Here is a 21,185-nt window from a genome sequence, read left to right on the forward strand (position 1 = left end):
GAGTGAATGAATTTGGCAGTTGAGACTCATTAGCAGTTAAAGAGAGAAAAAGATTCAATTATAACCTTATTTTATGTTTTTTTTATATTTTTTTTCCTCAAATAAAAGAGCCAAGAAAATCATCTTGTTGGAATTATTGTTCATAATTAGAAAGCTTAGAAAGTCTGTACTTCAACAGCATTGTTCTCTGTGTTTTCTCAGTGTCTTATCAGTGTTTTATCACTATGCAATTCTATGTCAGTGTTATGCCAGGGTTTGTCAGTTGCGCGACAGTTGTCAGTTGCTGATCTTAGGTGGTTTGCCATGTTATACTGTCTTTAGAGCCAAACAGCATTTGCTATTAGCATTTGCATTTTGCTTTATGATTATTATATTTTGCCTAAGATTCCAAATATATATCTAATGTGTGGTGGATTTGGTTGATTGGCTTTCTATTTAAAAACAAATAAACATGTGCTTTTAATGTTCTTCTGTTGTATTAGGCCTCACTGCATGAATGTGTTACAGCTATCCTGCACTATTGGAGAAACTATAATTAATATAATTAATGTTGGGAATGACTTAAAAATGCTCATAAAAAGTTGGTTAAACTTGAAATATGGTTTTATATTTAGAAAAACAACTATGGATGTAATTAATAAGGATATGAAGCTAGTGGGTGCAAGTGTTGAGGATGCAGAAGATAGTGATAGGTAGAGAGAGATGATTCGCTGTGGCGACCCCTGAAGGGAAAAGCCGAAAAAAGAAGAAAAGAAGATTTAGCAAAACAACTGAGATGTATCCATGTATGCATGTATGTATGTGTGTATATGTATGTATGTATGTGTGCATGTATGTATGTGTGTATGTATGTATGTGTGTATGTATGTATGTGTGTATGTATGTATGTGTGTGTGTATGTGTGTATGTATGTATGTATGTATGCATGTGTGTGTGTATGTGTGTGTGTATATGTATGTATGTATGTATGTATGTATGTGTGTATGTATGTATGTATGTACGTATGTATGTATGTGTGTATGTATGTGTGTATGTATGTGTGTATGTGTGTATGAATGTATGTATGTGTGTATGTATGTATGTGTGTGTATGTATGTATGTATGTGTGTATGTATGTATGTGTGTATGTATGTATGTATGTGTGTATGTATGTATGTATGTATGTATGTATGTATGTATGTATGTATGTATGTATGTATGTATGTGTGTGTGTATGTATGTGTGTATGTATGTGTGTATGTGTGTATGTATGAATGTATGTATGTATGTATGTATGTATGTATGTATGTATGTGTGTATGTATGTATGTATGTATGTGTGTATGTATGTATGTGTGTGTATATGTATGTATGTATGTTTGTATGTATGTATGTATGTGTGTGTATATGTATGTATGTATGTATGTATGTATGAAATTATACAGCATATGATAAAAATTCATCTTGAAACAAGCTACAGGCCTGTGTGTAGTCTAAAAGAAGAGCTCATTACTCCTCATCTGGAACCATAGAAACAGTAGGTTAGAGCTCGAAACCACAGATAAGTCATGCATCTACCACCACAGAGAGTGTATAGAGACAAACCAGAGTGTTCGATCAAATGTGACAGCTTGTCTCTGGATTACTGCTCAGACACAATGAAGAATTGCAGTGTTATAATGTCTAATGTATGAAAACATCATATGAAGCCATATTCACTGGTACTGGATAAGAGAAGAAAAGTTCGACGTATGTGGTTAGGCAATATTCTTGTCCTTGAAACTTTCAGAATCTCTCAAAGTATAATGTTTTATTCTGTCTTTCTGTCATCTGCTAAAGAACAAAAAACAAATCTTGAAATACATTGAGAATGATAGCAGAAGCACGTATCTATAACTACAGATAGATATTTTTCACAGGTGACTGAAATTTTTTTAAAAGCTTTGAGAATGGTGTAGCAGAGATATGTCCGATCAAAACATTCTTCTGTTACAGTGAACAATATGGAGGCTGTGAGCTGTTGTGAGGAACAAGGTGAAACTATTAACCAATCTTACGGCCAAGCTGTTTTTCTCGACTATTTACCTGTGCTGAGAAACGACTGTTCAGACAGGCATGCATCTTGCCCATGTAGCAATAAAATGGATAGATAGATAGAGGAGCAGCACGTGTCAGTCTTGTCGTTTTTCTGTGGAAAAAGGTGAAACAAAATGGAAAAAACTGTAATTTGCTCCAGACTTTACTCACTGTCATGCAGGTCTTTACTATAACTTTTATTACAGCTAGTTGACTGAACAGCTACTGTTTCCTCATTTATATTGATCAGCCATAACATTAAAACCACTGAGGGGTGAAGTGAATAACACTGATTATCTTGTATCAATGACACCTGTAAAGTGGTGGGATAAAACTGGCAGCAAATGAACAGTTCTTGAAGTTGATGTGTTGGAAGCAGGAAAAATATGTACACATTAGGATTTGAGCAATTTTGACAAAGACTAAATTGTAACAGATAGAAAAAAAGTTTGCTACGAGAGAAAAGTAACCGTTTTTGTTAAAGGTGACAGTGTTTTTTTTAAAGTGACAAATATTTTATTTTATATTATTTTAAATTTTCTTCAGGTTTCTCTGAGTTAATTCAAGAACAAAACGTTTTTAACAGCCTGAGACTCCTTGCACATTGCTGCCGTTTTCCTGCGTTCATAATAAGTTTTAGCATTTTGTTCTAATGAGTCATACTGATCTAAAAATACTTAGTAGCATACCTGTTTACATGCTATTATTATTGATCTATTTATTCTTCTTCATGCTCACACACAGCCTTTACAACAGCCACATGGTTTACTTATGCATTGGGCTGAATCCTAAGCTGGAACTTAATGCGGTTTTATTTGGTGCTATTGCAACCATCCATTATCATGTAATGTGGAATATGGCTATATTGTACTAGCATACAAACCAGCTGGGAACATGGTGGAAGAACATTGAAGAGGACATCTTTTAATAATGATCTACATTATCATTCTGAATAAATCCACAGGCCAGCAGAAAAACACTTTTGTTTTGTAAAATGTATTTTTCAAGGTTTTAAGGTTACGATTTAGTTTTTTACAAACAGTTCATGAAACAGTTACAAACCGTTCATCAAACACTTATGAAATGACCAACATTTGGGAGAAAGAGTCTGCTTCCTTGACCAAAATTCAGTCATAAACTGTATATAGCAATGTGTAATTTCATACACATGCAACAAGCTTATACTGACATACCAGAGCTAAATCAAATATTAATGCTGTGTGCTGAGTGAGTAAACAAACAGACAAGAGGCTAAGTAAAAGAAGGAGCACTCTGAAAAGCTTCACTCTGTCATGTACGCTCTCTCTCTCTCTCTCCCCCCCCTCTCTCACACACACACACACACACACACATACACACACACGCACGCACACACAATTCATTTACCTAGCACAGTGGGAATCTTAGATTAGCCTCTTATTACAATAGTAACAATATCAGATGTCCTGCTGAGGGATTTTGTAATGCAGAAGGAAGTCTTTTTATCAGCCTGCATGACTTGCAGGGCTAAAGCTTAACTGGAATTAGCGAAACAATTTCACAATTAATTCTAAACTATTATGTACTAGTGGGTCTGCATGAAAGATTCTAGATCGGGCAGCCATGTAAAAACCAATGCACTTTATCTTTTATACAGGAGGTGGTTAGGTTTGAGGTTTGGTGTTAGTGGGTTAGTCACCAAATTGGCCCGAAGAGAAAAAGACCAGCAGGTGTGCCAGAATTGTGAACACAAACAAACAAACAAACAGCGACATGCAGGTATAACACCTACTGGCAACACATAAACACATTTCCCTTCCAGCAGTACACACTTATTATAATAAATCAAAGAATAAAACCTGGCCTTGGGTACTTGGATACTTTTAAAATCATGCCTAGGATTAAGGGCCTTGTTCAAGGACCCAGCTATAGAAACATGGCAATGCTAGGGCCTGAACCCAATCCATTCAGATGAAGCCTTGGGTGTTTGAGCCACAACTGTCCTGCTTATGAAATGACCAACATTTGGGAGAAAGACCATGCCTGAAGCTCCATCATTCATTTTTCTTAGTTAACATATTGATAAAATCCCATCTCTCTATTGCTCCACTACGGATGACATTTCTGCATCCACCGACCTTCCCATCTCCTTCCTACTATACATCAACTCCTACCAAAGAGTCTTTATTGTGTTTTTTCTGGCTTTTTAGAACAAAACAGAAACCTCCTAGTTCTGCATTCACTTTTTGTGTCATTTAGTCAGTGTGGTCTACACTCAAGAACAATAACTGTGAATCTATTTGTGAGTGACTATTCAAGGGTGTCCCCTGCCTTGTGTTGTGTGGCCCCTGGGACAGAGTCCTGGGTCCCAGCCACCCTGTGTAGGATAAGCAGTGCAGAAAATGGATGGATTTCAAGTGTCTGGATATGATGTGCATGAAATGAAAATAAATGCATTTTAAACTGGTGTTACCATGGTAACTCACTCAACAGGCACATTCTATAGCTTTAACAATTGTAATAAACAAAAATTTGATTAAATATGGAGTTAACACTTTTGGAGAACGTTAATCTGAGTTTCAGAGAAAAATAACAACAAATAAGAATGTTTCTATAATTCTGTGTGCCCTGTATTTGAACCTTCACTGCAGTTCTCCACCTTGTACGTCAGAGTATATTAAAGATTCACACATTTTTCATCAGAATCAAGTTTTCCTGCTGCTCTTGAAAGTGTCTATTCTATCTTCTGGAGAGCAGAGGAATTATAATTTATATAAATATTTTGCTACCTGAAATGTTCTGGGACCTAAATTTTCTCCACTCACATTTAGACTTCTTCTGAGGAAACCAGATGGAGTCAATGCACTTAGTGAAAGCTCTCAGGGCATTGCGTAACTTTAGCAGTACAATGGAACCCAAAATGTTGGCAAATGATTGTTGCACACTTCAATGTGAAACATCAGATGCTAACAACAAATCAACAACGAAACATTTTTAGGTCAGTGGAACTATTTTAATGCATTAGCTATCAAGTGATTAAAAACATTCATAATAAAAGTCAAATTTCTTTTTCTCCAAATTCCTACATGATACATAGAAATTATATTTGTGTTAAGTTTGAATAGCTGAGTCAATATAAAAAATGTTTATTTAAATCTTTGTTGCCTTTCTTATTATATCATAGTAATTTGTATATATTAGGTCACAATACTTGACTAAACCCAAAGCTAACCAAACAAGATAAGAAAAAGGAAAAACAGTGAGCTACAATGTTTTATATATTTGACTACAGTTTGTATCTGCTTCTGGTTAGAGAAGACTAGTTCCAAACTTCTTGAAAACTTTTTTCCAATAATGTAATTTTGTCTCTCCAGTTGATACTCAGCTCAGGGAGGAAACTTGGCTTGTAACTAAGTTTCCCGTGTCCTCCCCCTACTTGTGTTGCTCAGGGGCCAGAAGTGATGCGGTTGTGCTTATAGTGCCATGTCACACTGATTAATGAGCTTGTTTATGAGGCTCATCCTGTGTAGCCCTCAGAAAACCCGGCAATTTTCCACTGAGTTGATTTTCTGCATGGTTAACCATAATTTGACTCAACATGTATGAGACATAAACAAAAGACTTGTAATAGAAGGTGAATTATGCTTATGACTGTAATTAGATTTTAGTGTACTCATGGTGATGCTTGGCTATGTGATGAATAATAGTGTGCTGCCTCTTAGAGTGCTAATAGAGTGCTAGCTCTTAGCAAGTCATCACTTAATCATTAAACGTCATTATTTCATTAAAAATTTTTACCAGGTTAAACTTAGCATATGGAAAATTAATGTTTTCCAGATACATGTGCTCATTTTAACCTCAGACTGTGTGAACAGTGTGTGGCGCCAGAGTTGTCCCATATTCCCCTTGTCCAGTGAGGTATTAATATTGCCTAGTTGTGACAGCACTAGGGCTAGGCAGATAACTGGCTTGGAGTAATTGCTTTTTCATTGAAAAACCTGGACATATCACTTTAAATACACATCCCATAGTTGTGTAAATATACAGTTATAACTGTGAAAATTAGTTTAATTAGAAAATTAAATTAAGGATAAGAGCCAGCAGGAATGTGTGAATTTGGCTCAGTTTGTTATTCCATCTGTCTCTCATTCATTTACTTGTGGCTTGAACATTAGGTGTTACATCAGCTGCTAGTAAGATTTGGTTATGAGTGAATATTCTGCTGACCAATTATACTTTAGGAGAGATATCCACAAATGAGACACAAGGTAGTCTCTGAAGTTTCCAATCTGATTGCTTAGAATGTGTTTTCTAATTTAAAGTTGAAGGTTTATATCAAAGTGTTCATTTTACTACATTATTGTTTTTATACAGTAGTAACAACTTGCACAGGGATTTGTTTGGATGATGGACCACATAATCAGATTTTTAATATTAAATGTAGCACTGTCTCCTGGAGAAACTAGATTTTCTAGAACATCTGTAATGACAAAGAAGAAATGACAACAAAGTTGACTTTGACCTTGAGCTTGTATCTGTGGATGTGGAAAGTTTTCTGTGAGAGGGTTTATTTAAAAGGTTTATTTAGCATTTTTGAAAGGAGTCTCCAGTGTCAGCACTTTGTAGCAGTCAGAGGTAAATCTGTAACTTAGGAGAATGTCTTCAGGCTAGAGGACAGATTTGGCTTCTCTATAACATAAACTGTATTTTTAAATAAAAGTCGTAAGAAAAGAACAGTGAACAGTTATTGAAGGAATCACGGTTTCTAGCTATTTGATGCATATGCTAACAGGAATTAATTTGTTTCATGGACATTCCAACATTAAACTAAACTACAAATAAATACAAACATTACAAATAAATAATATTCAGAATTAATACATACAATTAAAATGTATAAATGTATTTTTTTATTATTAGGAAACTGCTGAAGGATGGAAATAATCAACTCTGGGTTGATTATTAACTTTGTTTTATGTTGGGCTGCATCTCAGAAGGCTGTTGTTGATTTTTTTTTTCATATAACATCACACAAAGTATTAGCATGATGACTTACATGACTCACACCTTGGGATTGGTGGTTATTTCCCTTAATTGCTTAAGTATTAATTAAAATTATGGATTAGTCCCAGTCTTGGTCCATCTTTGTGAAACATTTTTATATTTGGTAAGATGATTTGGTTATGAGTGAATATTTTTGTGTCAGACATATTTCTTGAACACTTGTTCTATGGGAGAGAAATTCATAGCTAAGACGTGACATAAATTCCTCATGCACGTTCGTTACCAGTTTGATTCTGTATGCATGAATTTTTCATAAGTGGAAATCCTCTAGAGGAGGTGATCTCTGGTGGCTTTTCCTTCTGCAGGTATCTAGCTGGCTATCTTTGACAGACTAAATAGACCGTGTCTGAGGCTTTGCTGTCACGCACAAGCTGTGCCAATGATGTCAAACCTGTGCCCACATTGAGCCTAAAACACAAAGAAATATGCCCTCTCATTATAAATAAATAAATAGCTCACTATATATTATGTTACTTGCCATTGCCATAATATGCTATTTATACAGATTGATAAAGATATGCTAATATCTAGGTATTTTTTGCAATTGATTTTGCTTCTATTTAGTGATATTTAAGCCGCAGAGTAACAGCCATATTATTGCAGAGAGGATTTATTCAGGCTTGTATGAGAGCTATTGTCATAATCCATAGGAGGCATCCGAGTACTAGCAGTTGGTTTTCGTGTAGGCAGATGAATGAAACACACCACAAACCAAATAAAACCAATAAAAATGGATCCTGTTTAAGTAAAATAGTATTACAACTAGGAGGAAACAGGATCTTAGACTCAAAGACATGACTAAAACTAGAAAACAGCCTGCAAGAATCTGGAATCAATAAATTATGTTCAAACAAAATAGTTAGGCAGTATGAGTAAGCAGAAAAGTATCTCATAATGCACAACATGCTGAACCTTGAACTTTATTTGCTTCAAGTCTCGCATTTTCCATCCCTCTGGACCACCACTCACATTTTTAAAATTTCTTCCATTCAGTTCCTGTTTATACACACCTGTTTAATGCGCTCCTATTAGTCACCCTATTTATGTTCCCTTCCGGAACTCGAGCTGCGTCAAAACGCTATGGGAACGCCCCTGCGTGACCGCGCTCTGAACCACGTGTGTAATGTGACCAATAGGCGTTGGGACATGACGTCATCGGCGGGTGACGTCGCGTAAACAGGAAGCTACAAATGGCTGCGAGATGGACAAGACGCTAGCTTCTGCTCGTTCAGGTATGCGCTGTGTTTTTCTGATACTGTGTTTTTCTGATCGAGTGATGGCTAGCAGACAAAAATTTCGTAAGTGTGTTTATCCATGTCCCCGTTTTATTACCGGGAAGGATTTGCATGATCGGTGCGTTGTTTGCTTGGGATTGGAGCATGCACAATCGGCTCTCGAGGAAGTCGATTGCTCGCATTGCAGCCGCATGGCTATGCGCACGCTTCGCTCCCGGAGAGCGCTCTTCGAGAAGAGCGCTCTCCCTCGCGGCTCCGGTCCAGCTCTTGCCGAGGCAAAGCGGCGCCGGCGCTCGTGGGGCTCGCAGGTCGATTTAGCAGCGGGATTGGAATCGGATGAGTCCTCTCCAGCCTCGTCTGCTGAATCGAGCTCCAGCTCTCGCGGAGAAGCAGGCCAGATGGCTGTTTCTTCTCCTGGCACGAGCAGTGCGGCATTACATGTCTCTCCCTCCGAGGAAGGAGAGCTGATGGATGCTAGTGAGCCCATGGGCGCCTCACAGCCTGTGCTGTATGAGGAGCTCCTCGAGGTTGTGACACGAGCCGTAGCCAAGCTGGCTAGCTATCTCTCCCTTAGCGTAGCATCTTCGCTAAAGGCTCCGGTGTTCTCTACTAAGCTGCTACGTGCTACGTCAGCCTTAGTAGGGAAGGCTTACGCGGCAGCAGGTCAGGCCGCGGGCTGCCTCCACACCATGGGTGTGTTGCAGTCATACCAGGCTGACCTGCTACATGATTTGGATGAGGGACTAAGTATCGAGCTGTGCTACTGAACGCACCGATGGCTCCTCCTGGACTGTTTGGTGACGCTGTGACGGCGGTCCTACACAAGTTCCAGGAGTCTAAAAAGCAGTCGGCTGCGTTTCAGCAGTACCTCCCTCTGCGATCTCGTGGGGCTGTTCGGCGGCAGCCCCAGCCTGGTCCTTCCGGGGACCGCGAAGCCCAGAGACAGAGCGTGGCCACCCGATCTCTGTGGGCGGGGCCTAAGGGCCCGAGCGACGCTCTAGGCCCAAGAAGGAGCAGGGTGACCTGAGGGTCTTCGGCCCCCTCAAGACCTGTCATGTTGCAGGCATTCTGCCCGCCTCCGTTTATAGCCCCCGAACAGGAGCGACAGAACTGACTGTGTCCAGTGCGAGCACTGGTCACTTACCTTTGCAGGACGAGTCCGTGGAGAAAGTTGGAGCAGATGCTCGCCTACTATGGCCCTAACAGGAAGGGTTTCCCGGCCGCTAAGCAGACGTTGAGCAGATGGGTAGTGGATGCGATTGTGTCGGCTCACGAGTCCTCTGGCTTCCCCGCACCGCTCGGGGTCCGAGCTCACTCCACCCGGGGTGTGGCGGCCTCTACGGCCTGGTTCGCTGGAGTGTCACTCCAAGACATCGGTGACGCTGCCGGTTGGTCCACCCCGCTGACCTTCGTCAGGTTCTATGACCTTGACCTCAGAGCCACCCTGGGCTCCTCTGTCCTACCTGCAGGTGCCGAGGCCCTCACTCTCTAAGCAGGGTCTGGTCAGTGTGGCGTGATTGGACACTCGTTCCCATAGCGTTTCGACGCAGCTCGAGTTCCGAAAGGGAACGTCTCTAGGTTATGACCGTAACCCTAGTTCCCTGAGGAACGAGACGCTGCATCTCCGTGCCACACTCCCTGCATCCCTGCGGCGCTTACCTTCTCTCGCAGGAGCTAGCGTCTTGTCCATCTCGCAGCCATTTGTAGCTTCCTGTTTACGCGACGTCACCCGCCGATGATGTCACGTCCCAACGCCTATTGGTCAGATTACACACGTGGTTCAGTGCGCGGTCATGGGCGTTCCCATAGCGTTTCGACGCAGCGTCTTGTTCCTCAGGGAACTAGGGTTACGGTCGTAACCTAGAGACGTTATTCATTTTCACTCCTTAATCACCAAGCAGGATGCGTGGATTGTGGATCTTTTCTTGTTTTGTTTTTGTTTAATCAATAAATACTGTGTTTACTTGCAACTGACTCTGGATATGTGACATGAATACTGCATCTCGGTCCAATTCTGTTAACTAAGAACAAGAATCTGAGGCTACTGAGCAATGGGCCAAAACCAGTGAAAATTAGAAAGACATGGCCTGGTCATTTTCTAGTCTTCAGCTGCCCAGTTTAATTCAAAGTCACTAAGAACCCATTTTGCCCATACTGATATTTAGTAACTGAAGATCTAATTGATATAAAGCCCCTGCTTATATTTCTCCAATGCTTCATAGTGTACATGCATTAATTTATCACTGTGAAAGCATTAAGTAAATGTTTGTGTATAGACCCATAAAGTGTTACCTCTAGGAGTAAAAGAGCTTGCAGACCTCTTTGATGATTTTTGGATGAATGTTTCTTTTTAAACTATATACGGATTTAATACACAGGTTCCCCAGATTTGACAGATTCAGACAGGAATATAGCTGCACAGCAGTAATTGCTGTGAAATGTCTTCATCACTGCTTATTCAGCAGAAACGTATGCTTATTACATGGTGTAGATTGAATTTGACTTCACATAATATAATTGTTGACAAATTCAATTTCATAACTGTCATATCAACCCTGTCATAAACAATCATATGCTTACTATATTTAGGTGATATGTATTTTAGCTACAGTAAAGAATTTAGCTTTGTTATTCATTCACACACATGGGTATGTTATTTATATTAAGAAATTAACTGTATTTAATCAACAGTTATTATTTTTTATCCTCTTAGAAACTACACATATATATATTTTAAATGGTTAAGATTCTGCTGGTAGTATGAATGTAATTGTATTTTTAAGTGGAAGTATGAGAAATGTTTGGAACGTTAAATGAGTTTTATAATAACATGAAATCTTCTTTTTAAATGCTACACAATAAGAAAAGATGAGAAGGAAAACCATCCAGCCGTCATCATATTGCCTGGTGTTCCTCATGTTCAGCGACTATGCAGAGATAAAGCACAGGGATACAGAGAATGGGGCAGCAGAACAGATAAGGACTTGATAAGAAAAGAAAGAAGAAGGCATGAAAGAGAAGGAGGAGAAATATCTAAGGCAGGGTTTGGCTGACGATGACATGTTCTGTGGCAGAAAAAGAGACAGAAAGATAACTGGGTGTCATGAAGCACATTAGTCAGGGTGTCGAGCAGACTGACATTAAGAAGGCAATCTATTTGGAGGGAGAAAGCAGATATGGCACCTCTCTCCAAATTAGTAATAAAAAAGATTAAAACAGTGTGTCTAGAATAATACAAAAATCTTATTTTTAATGCCCAAAATATGTAGCATTCAGGTCTAAAATATGTAAGGCTGAAAACTGTAATTTTATTCTTTAGAAGTGATATATCTGAACATATAATGCTTACACATTTAGGACTCCTTACAGGACAAGGAAAGGTTTAAGTTATAGCCAATAAAGGTAAGATTTGGTCAGTATTTTTTCCACTGTGTCCATTTACTAAATTAGAAAAATATCTATACACTGATGTGATATAAATATATATAAGGACACTTTAAAAATCACACCCATATGTGTTTCTTTTAATCCCATTCCAGACGTTGTCTTCCCTTAGGTGTTATGAAAACAAAATAATAATCTTCTGGGAAGCTTTCCACCAGATTTTGGAGCATGGCTGTAATGATTTGCTCATTTACCCTAGTGAGGTCAGGCACTGATGTTAGGTGGGGAGGCCTGAAGTGTAGTGGGTTGTGTCAGGTATGTGCTTTATCTCTTCATTTGAATATATTGTCCCCTGGTAAGGTAGAACTTTTGTGTACTGTCTGCTTAACTCGGTTTGTTCTAGAGTTGTGTGATTTGAACGTTGTTGTATTATATAGCATTGTTATCCCTATAGTGTTGGTGTTTGCTTAGTCGTTCTCTCAGCTGATTAATCAGGAGAAGTTTCAGTCTCCCTTAAAAGTGTGAATTGTGGGCATGGCATACCTATTTAAATTGAAGGTTTGTAAGTATCCCCAAAACCTCTAACATTTTCTAAATAAGTGTCTAGTACTGTTTTGATCTATTTTACCAAACTCACTTTTGGTTGACTGCAAATATGTGCCTCAAACCCATCTCTGTGGACATCCTTTACAGTCATAGGCGCTCTCATCCACAGAGCTACCCTCCTCTGTTGTCTGAGTCTCAAACAGTGGTCGTAGGTGGGCTATGGAATTGCCAGTTTGCCATAAGGAAAGCTGATTTTATCACATCTTTAATTTCCCACTACTCCTTTGATTTTCTGGTGCTAACTGAGACCTGAATATCCCCACAGAACACCGCTTCACCAGCTGCTCTATCCAATGCCCATGCTTTTTTCTCACTTACCACAAGGAAAGGGCAGAGGTGGTGGTACAGGTCTACTGTTGTCAAGGAGATGGTGTTTCACACCACTCTTCTTGTCTCATTAAATATCTCCTCTTTTGAATTTCATGCCATTTCAGTTACCTATCCAATCAATCTTGTCATCATTATTTTCCTGAGGAGACTTCCTGGAAGAAATGGACACACTGCTCAGCACCCCCTGACAGTGCTTGGCGATTTGAACCTTCCCTCTGACAAGCTTCTTGGGGAAGTCGTGGCCTAATGGTTAGAGAGTCTGACTCCTAACTCTAAGGTTGTGGGTTCGAGTCTCGGGCCGGCCACGACTGAGGTGCCCTTGAGCAAGGCACCTAACCCCCCCAACTGCTCCCCGGGCGCCGCAGCATAAATGGCTGCCCACTGCTCTCCATGTGTGTTCACAGTGTGTGTGTGTTCACTGCTGTGTGTGTGCACTTTGGATGGGTTAAACGCAGTGAACAAATTCTGAGTATGGGTCACCATACTTAGCCATATGTCACGTCACATTCTTCCCCTCTGACTCTTCTATACTCATTCTTTCTGACACTTAACAGCTGCCTCCCCACACACAAGGGAGGAAGTGACCTGGACCTGGATTTCACCCCTCCTTCCCCAGCTACAGCTCCTACCCCACTTCACATCTCTGATCATCACCTGGTATCCTTCACCATCACTCTCCCTATCCTACTTAAAACCAACTTTCAGCATTTGAAATCTCAGCATCTTTTATCCGCAAGCAGCCTTTGTCTTCCATTCTTCTGTAGCTTCTGACACTCTTTCATCCTGTCTCCTTTTCTCACTCCTTTTTCTCACCTTTTGGACTCAGCCACAGATACTTTGCTCTCCTCTCTTTCCTCAACCATGGACCTTCTTTGCCCTTTGTCCTCTAAACCCAATAAATCTTCTTGTTCTTCTCCTTGCTTTTCATATGGGTTGTGCAGAAAATCGATGCAGATCCTGCATCGTACCGTACACTTCTGGCCAAGTTCTCTTCAGACCTGACTTCTGCCAAGACTTCCTTCTACAAGGAAAAGTTTTAAGCTTCTGCACACGTCCCTCGTAAGCTCCACAACATCTTCTTTTCTCTTCTCAATCCACCCGGCTCTGACTGCTTTATCTTCCCTGACTGCAGAAGACTTTGCTTCTTTTTACCATGTGAAGATTGAGAAAATCTGCTGGACCTTCACTTCTGCCCTGACTGCACCTACATTTTACAGTCAGGATTCGTTTCACATTTATCAACCGTAGCAGCAGAAAAGATTTTACTAGAGATTTTTAACTCATTTGGTCCAGACCATGACTGGACAACACTATGCTCCAGACCATCTTGCAAGACCTTCTGCCCTTCATCACTATGATTATTAAAGGATCCCTAACATCTGGTTATGTACCAACTACCTTCAAGAGAGCAAGGGTTATTCCCATCCTGAAGAAATCTGCTCTGGATCCACCAGTCATCTGTAACTACAGAATGGTATCACTTCTCTTGTTTCTATCAAAAAGTCTTAAATGCATTGTCTATAATCAACTGTCTGTCTATCTATCACAGAACAACCTGCAAAATCCCAACCAGTCTGGCTTTAAAGCAGCACATTCGACATTGACTGCACTCTTGGATGTCTCTGAGAAACTACATGCTGCTAGATCAGCCAAGCTGCCATCCGTCCTCATCCTCTTCGACCTTTCAGCATATTCTTTGATACGGTCACCCTCAGGAGTCTTGGAATTTGCGGATCAGCATGAGAATGGTTTGCTTCCTACCTGGAAGGTCTGCAATTCTGACATCAACAGGGCCATTGGGATGCTGTAAGGAGGTGTGACTCAGCGTGAAGTTGCAGACTAAGTGGGAATGTCCCAAAGTGTCATTTTCAGAGCCTGGAACAGCTTAAGAAAGTCTGGTAGTGTGCGTAGAAGGCATGGTAGAGGCAGACAATGGGTCACAACACCAAAACAAGACTGATACTTGACCCTGCATGCCAACAGAAATTGTTTTATGCCTCTTTCCAGAGCAAGGCAAGGCAAGTTTATTTGTATAGCACATTTCATACACAGAGGTCATTCAAAGTGCTTTACATAGAAATTAGAAAACAGTTTATAAGAGAGAAAAAAATATATATATGTGAAAATAAGAGACACACGATAAAATCATAATAAAAACAAAGAACAATTAAAAAAAATAAATGTGATTTTGATAAAAACAGTTTAAAATATGTTAAAAAGAATAAAACAGGAGTAAAAGTGATTTGGATAAAAAGTGCAGTCAGTGTGAAGCAGCACAGTGCTCATTTAGTAAATGCAGAGTTAAACAGATGTGTTTTTAATCTTGATTTAAAAGTGTCTACTGTTGAAGCACATCTGATCTCTTCTGGAAGCTGATTCCAGCTATAGGTGGCATAATAACTAAATGCTGACGCACCTTGTTTTGAGTGAACCCTTGGTATCTCTAACTGACCTGATCCTAATGATCTGAGTAGTCTGCTTGGTTTATATACAGTTAGCATATCTGTCATGTATTTCGGTCCTAAGCCATGAAGTGATTTATAAACGAGTAACAATACTTTAAAATCTATTCTAAATGTAACTGGAAGCCAATGTAAGGACCTGAGGACTGGAGTGATGTGCTCAGATTTTTTGGTTCTGGTCAGAATTCTGGCAGCAGCGTTCTGTATGAGCTGCAGCTGTCTAATGGTCTTTTTGGGGATCCCAGTAAGGAGTCCATTGCAATAATCCACCCTGCTGGTGATGAAAGCATGAACAAGTATCTCTAAGTCCTGTCTTGAGACAAAACATCTAATTCTGGCTATATTTCTGAGATGGTAGTAAGCTGATTTGCTTATCGCTTTCACATGACTACTGAAATTAAGGTCAGACTCTAAAATTACACCAAGATTTCTGACTTTATTTTGTGTCTTTAGACCCCTAGAGTCAAGGTGTGCGTTAACCTTGAGAGTTTCCGAATACAATGACTTTGGTTTTGTCTTTGTTTAACTGGAGGAAGTTTTGACGCATCCAACTGTTAATTTCATCAATGCACTTACATAGAGAGTCAATGGGGCTATAGTCATTAGGGGACTGGGCTAAGTATATCTGGGTGTCATCTGCATAGCTGTGGTAAGCAATTTGGTTCTTTTTCATTATTTGACCAATTGGGAGCATATACAAATTAAAGAGAAACGGTGCAAGAATTGAGCCCTGTGGGACTCCACATGTCATGGATGTCCACTCAGATTTATGGTTACCTATGTTCACATAGTAACCTCTCCCTTTTAGGTATGATTTAAACCATTTGAGGACCATCCCAGAAAGCCCTACCCAGTTTTCCAGTCTATGTAAGAGTATGGTGTGATCTACCATGTCAAAGGCAGCACTAAGATCTAGTAGCACCAGCACTGATATTTTACCTGAATCATAGTTTCAGCGAATATCATTTATTATCTTTATGAGCATTGTCTCTGTGCTGTGATGTTGGCGGAAACCAGATTGAAAATTGTCCAGATAGCCATTTGAGTTTAAGAATTTTGTTCAGCTGATTGAAAACAACCTTTTCAATGATCTTGCCTTTAAAAGGAAGATTTGAGATTGGTCTGTAGTTGCTAAGTATGGTTTTGTCTAGGTTACTCTTTTTTAGGAGAGGCTTGACAATTGCCGTTTTTAGGGATTCTGGTCAAGTGCCTGTGAGCATAGAAGTATTTACTATTTTTAAGAGGTCAGTTTCTAAACAGTTAAGTACCTTTTTGAGAAAGGATGTGGGGAGGGCGTCAAGGCTGCACGTTGATGCTTTAAGATGTTGTACTGTTTCTTCCAAGGTTTTTATATCAATTATGTCAAATTCTGAGAAAATGACAGTTTGTTAGTCTCTCTACAGTAGCAAAAAGAGTGCGAGTGTTGTTTATGTTGTTGTTTATAATGTTTGAGAAGAAGATCTGTCTAACTGTGCCTAGTTCTACATTGAAAGCACAAAGACTGTCCTTATAGATGCTATAATGTACAGTACTTCAAGTTTTGTTTTCTGCCACATACGTTCAGCTTTTCTGCATGTTCTTTTCATGCTCTGTACAGCTGTTGTGTTTCTCCAAGGTGTTTTACGTCTGCCAGTGATCATCCTGACCTTTACTGGAGCTATACCATCAATAGCATCTTTAACTTTTAAGTTAAAGATTTTCAAGGAGAACATCAACAGAGTCTGCCGATATGTTTGGCAACATTGATATAGCATTCATAAATACCTCACTGGTGTTTTCATTTATGAACCTTTTTTTGACATAGACAGATCTAGCATCAGTGGCAGGACAGATCAATAAATCAAAGTAAACACAGAAATGGTCAGATAGCGCTTCATCCTTGATAACAGTGGATGAAATGTTTAGACCCTTGCTAATGAGCAGATCAAGAGTGTGTCCCCTATTGTGTGTAGGACCTTGCATGTGCTGGGTCAGATCAAAAGTGTTTAAAACATTTAACAGTTCAATTGCAGTATTGTTTTCTGCATTGTCTATATGAATGTTGAAATCTCCAGCAATAACAAAATAATCAAATTCAGAGGAGATTGTTGATAAATGTTCTGTGAATTCATCAACAAATGTTGGGGTGTATTTGGGAGGCATATAAATAATTGTAAACACTTCAATTTAGAAACATGAAGTCCAGGTTGTTAGTGGTGATAAGATCATTAACTAAAAATGATTTGTTCTTTAATGAACGGATGTTCAGAAGTGCTAATTTAACAGTAACTGGTTTTGGCCCTGTATCCATCTCAGAATGACGTCTAATAGGCAGTAGATTAGATAGAATTGTCGTGCGGCTGGAGAGGGCCTTCGTCTTTCTATCACATATCAGGACAGAGATAGGGAAAGCTAAAGGGACATTGGGCTCCCGCTTGTTCTGAAAACATTTCTGATTGTTACTGCTGTCATAGCGGGGACCCAACACATACAGTATCAGTTACCAGTGCTGTTTGCAGATGAGGGCTGGTGTGATCCCTAACGTTGAGGCAGAGGTCGGAGTGCTCTCTCAGATGGAGGGGGAGGGCAGGCTGGGCCCGGAGGCTTTTTCGTTTCTTGGTTGATATTTGGGGACTCGCAGCAATAGAGGTTCCAGCAGATACCAGTTTATCCATTTTCTCTGAAAAGCACAGAAGTGGTGATGTTGGAGAGAAGGAGAGAGAGTGTGACGACATCAGCTGTGATTCTGGTGTTCCTGGAGGCTGGGAGTGTTATCTTGTTTTTCCTGGTTGTTATTCACAGAAACGTCCTTGGGTGTTGATTCACCATCCAGCTGTAGTGAGGTCTGTGGGCAGGGCTCAGCCTAAGCTGTGTCTGTGAACAGTAGTTGTTGTGGCTGCGGAGTTTTATCCTTGTCAACTGAATGTCCATCCAGGTGTTGGTGTGAAATCCTGTGGTCATTTAGGCCGTCCAGGAGTGGACTGGCACACTCAGCTGATGAATGATGAAGGGAGAAAAAGATATTGTCTTTAAGCAACCTAGCACCTAGTTTGTTTGGGTGGATACCATCTGTGTTAAAAAGTTGCCCTTGATTCCAGAATATATTATAATTGTCAATGTAATTCAGTCCTCTCTTGGTGCAGGTTTTTTGCAGCCATGAATTTAAACTTAGTAGCCGAGAAAACATATTTGTTCCTCTGGCTGGGAGAGGTCCACTGATGAATGATTGAACTTTCAGTCTTGCAAGTGTTTCAAAAAGTTCATTGAAATCCCTCTTAAGGAGCTCAGACTGCTCTTTCTAGATATCATTCTTTCCCACATGTATGACAATCCGACTGACAGACTTATGTTTCATTAGAATGCTGCAAAGTTCCTTGTTAACATCAGAAACTGTTGCCTGAGGAAAACAGTATGTACGGGTAGCCTTGCTTCCAATGTTTCTGATAATAGAGTCACCCGCTATCAGTGTGCTTGGCTCGGCTGCTGTCTGAGTGGAGCGCCGCTGCCTGTATGATATTGAGCGTCTCTTAGCTCTGTTAGCTACCGGCTGATGTGATCTGTGTCCATTTACATTTGGGGATTTTTCGCCCAAACTCACTAGTGCTTCATATCTATTTTCAAGCCGCACAGGGGGTGGTAGAATACCAGTATTAGCTACTCGAGTTGTAACCATGTTGTTTAAAAGCATTAGGTTCACAGGACTCACCAGCAATCGAAAATGGCAAACGAACAAGCAAGAGGTATAGGAATGAAATCCTGAGACCAGTTGTGTGATCGTATTCTGGTGCGTGGCCAGATTCCATGCTTATGGATGATAACGCCTGCCCACATCAAACAAGGCTGGTGAGGGAAATCTTGGAGGAGGAGGGCATCTCAAGGATGGAGTGGCCAGCTCGGTCACCCGACTTGAACCCCATTGAACACATTTGGAAGCAGCTACAGTTAAGACAGCAAGCATGGCAGGTCTCTCCAGGAACCTGTGTGGAGTTGCAAACAGCATTGATATCCAAAATCTCATCTCAAGCATGCACAGGTGATGTGAGGCTATTGCTCCACATAGAGTGACTACAGAACAGTACAGCACAGTACAGTATTGCACTGCAGGCAATAATGCTTAAGACGCATTTCCAGTCCATTGTGACTTCAGATGAATCACAGAAGTATTGAACAGCCAACAGGTTTTTCTCATATCTTCACGAATGTGTGACAAACCACTTCACACCTTATGACAAACAATCATGTCTGGGCACCATCAAAAGTGGTGAGGTATGAAATTCCATTGATGACAACATTGATTAATAGCAGACTTACACGCTATACATGAATTTTGAACTATACCTGTTCTTGTCGTCGGAAAACTTTGATGAACTTTTTTGATCCACTTCAAATGTACGTAGATAAAAATGGATGATGTAACTTGTAAAAACCATTCCAATGCCACAATATACATTCATCATACTCTGGTTATTTGTCCTTCATAGTCCACACAAGGAAACTCAAGAAAGATGGCATTTAATAAACACAGTATCAGCTGTAACATTTTACCTTGTATTAGTTTCCAACAATGTAATTAGTAGACAACCTTTTTTTAATTTAATTTTTTTAAACAGCTACTATATTATCTACTGCCTTGCTGCCTAAGAGCTCCAGGGCACCCAGTTTAATTCTGATCTTGGGTTACTATAGGTGTAGGGTTGTGCATGATATCCCCATGTCCATGTGTTTTTCTCTGGGTTCTTTGTTATCCTATTAGGCATTAGGCCTAGTTGCTTGGAAAGTGTTAAATTTACAAAATGAACATTTCAAAGAATTTTGACTGTAGGTATATGATTAGAGTCATTACTCTGACTCTGATCTCGTTAAGATTACTTACTAGATTCATCATGTGAATGCAGCTTTCAACAGCTTGTTGATAAGAGAGATCAGCAGATTGGTTTGAGCTGCCAAGAAGGATATCAAATAATCACTCTTTACAACAACGGTGAGCAGAAATGCATCTCACCATACACAAAACATCATACATTGAGGTGGATGGTGTGCAACAGCAGAAGACCATATTGGGCTCCACTTCTGTCAGCTAAAACATGGATCTAAGGCTATTCTTTAACTATCCCGTGTTTGTGTCAGTGTCTGTGCCAATGATAGAGTGAGATTCTTCTTCTTGGCTGACAGGAGTGGAACCTGATAGTCCTTTGCTATAATGAGTTACTATTTACTTCCTAACACTTCAGACCAGTCTGATCATTCTCCTCTGATCTCTCTCATCACAAAGCTGTTTCAGCCTGCAGAATGTTTTTCTGAGGACTAATTTGTGTGAAATTTTCAGTAGATCAGCAGTTTTACACAATCAAACCACCCCATCTGGTGCCAACAACCATACCACAGAGTGGCAAGTCAAAGAGATCGCACTTTTCACATTTCACTGTCCGCACTTGCTCTTGACTTGTATTTGAATGATTAATGCATGTATGCAATACACAGTATATATAAACCCTTCATTTTTTTGTGGATTTTTTGTAGGAGCATGTGACATTTTGTCAATATTGCATATTTCATAATGAACAAGAAGGTTGACAGTGCTGAGTAGAAGCTGTCATTATGCCACTGCTGCATGCTTTCAGGCTTTACTTCAATCAAAAGGGAGTTGAGTGAGAGAGACAGAGAGCAGAAACCCAGCGCAAACATGAAAGAGATGCTTTTTTGTTCAAATGCAGGTTTGAGGTTTAATTAGCTGTGTTAAAACGTGGAAATTCTTCCTGTTCTTCTGAAATGAATTCCCTCAGAAGCTATCACCATCCACTTTTGTCAGTCCGATTGTGCTGTCTCAAGTTTATAAGCTCTTGGATTTCCCATTATGACTTCAAACTGACCTCCATGTATCCCTGCCTGGGTTTCATCTGTGAGCAGCTCAAATCCCAGAATGATGATGGGCAACATGATGCCACCAGACAGGAGTGTAATATCTGTGGGGAAATAATCACATCATTATTATTCCATGTCTTGTATTCAGACAGACACATTTGTGTTTATATGCATACTCTTTTCTATTCCTTCTGTCTTTTTCACCTGCTCTGTCTGTGCAAAATCAATTT

The 21,185-nt window shown here is 39.9% G+C and overlaps 1 protein-coding gene across 2 annotated transcripts in view; it reads left to right on the forward strand.

Moving 5' to 3' along the window:
- Positions 1-21,185, forward strand: part of LOC132846725 (gamma-aminobutyric acid receptor subunit pi) — a 54,011-nt gene that overhangs the window by 20,366 nt on the left and 12,460 nt on the right. The window contains exon 1 of one of the 2 annotated variants that reach the window (XM_060871433.1): positions 8,300-8,329. The exons of the other annotated variant lie outside the window; for it this stretch is intronic. The gene's annotated coding sequence lies outside the window, so the exon portion shown is untranslated. Of the gene's footprint in view, positions 1-8,299; positions 8,330-21,185 lie in introns of those variants that run through there. 2 annotated transcript variants of the gene reach the window in all.

This window comes from Tachysurus vachellii, chromosome 6 (genome assembly GCF_030014155.1).
Source record: "Tachysurus vachellii isolate PV-2020 chromosome 6, HZAU_Pvac_v1, whole genome shotgun sequence".
NCBI lineage: Eukaryota > Metazoa > Chordata > Actinopteri > Siluriformes > Bagridae > Tachysurus > Tachysurus vachellii.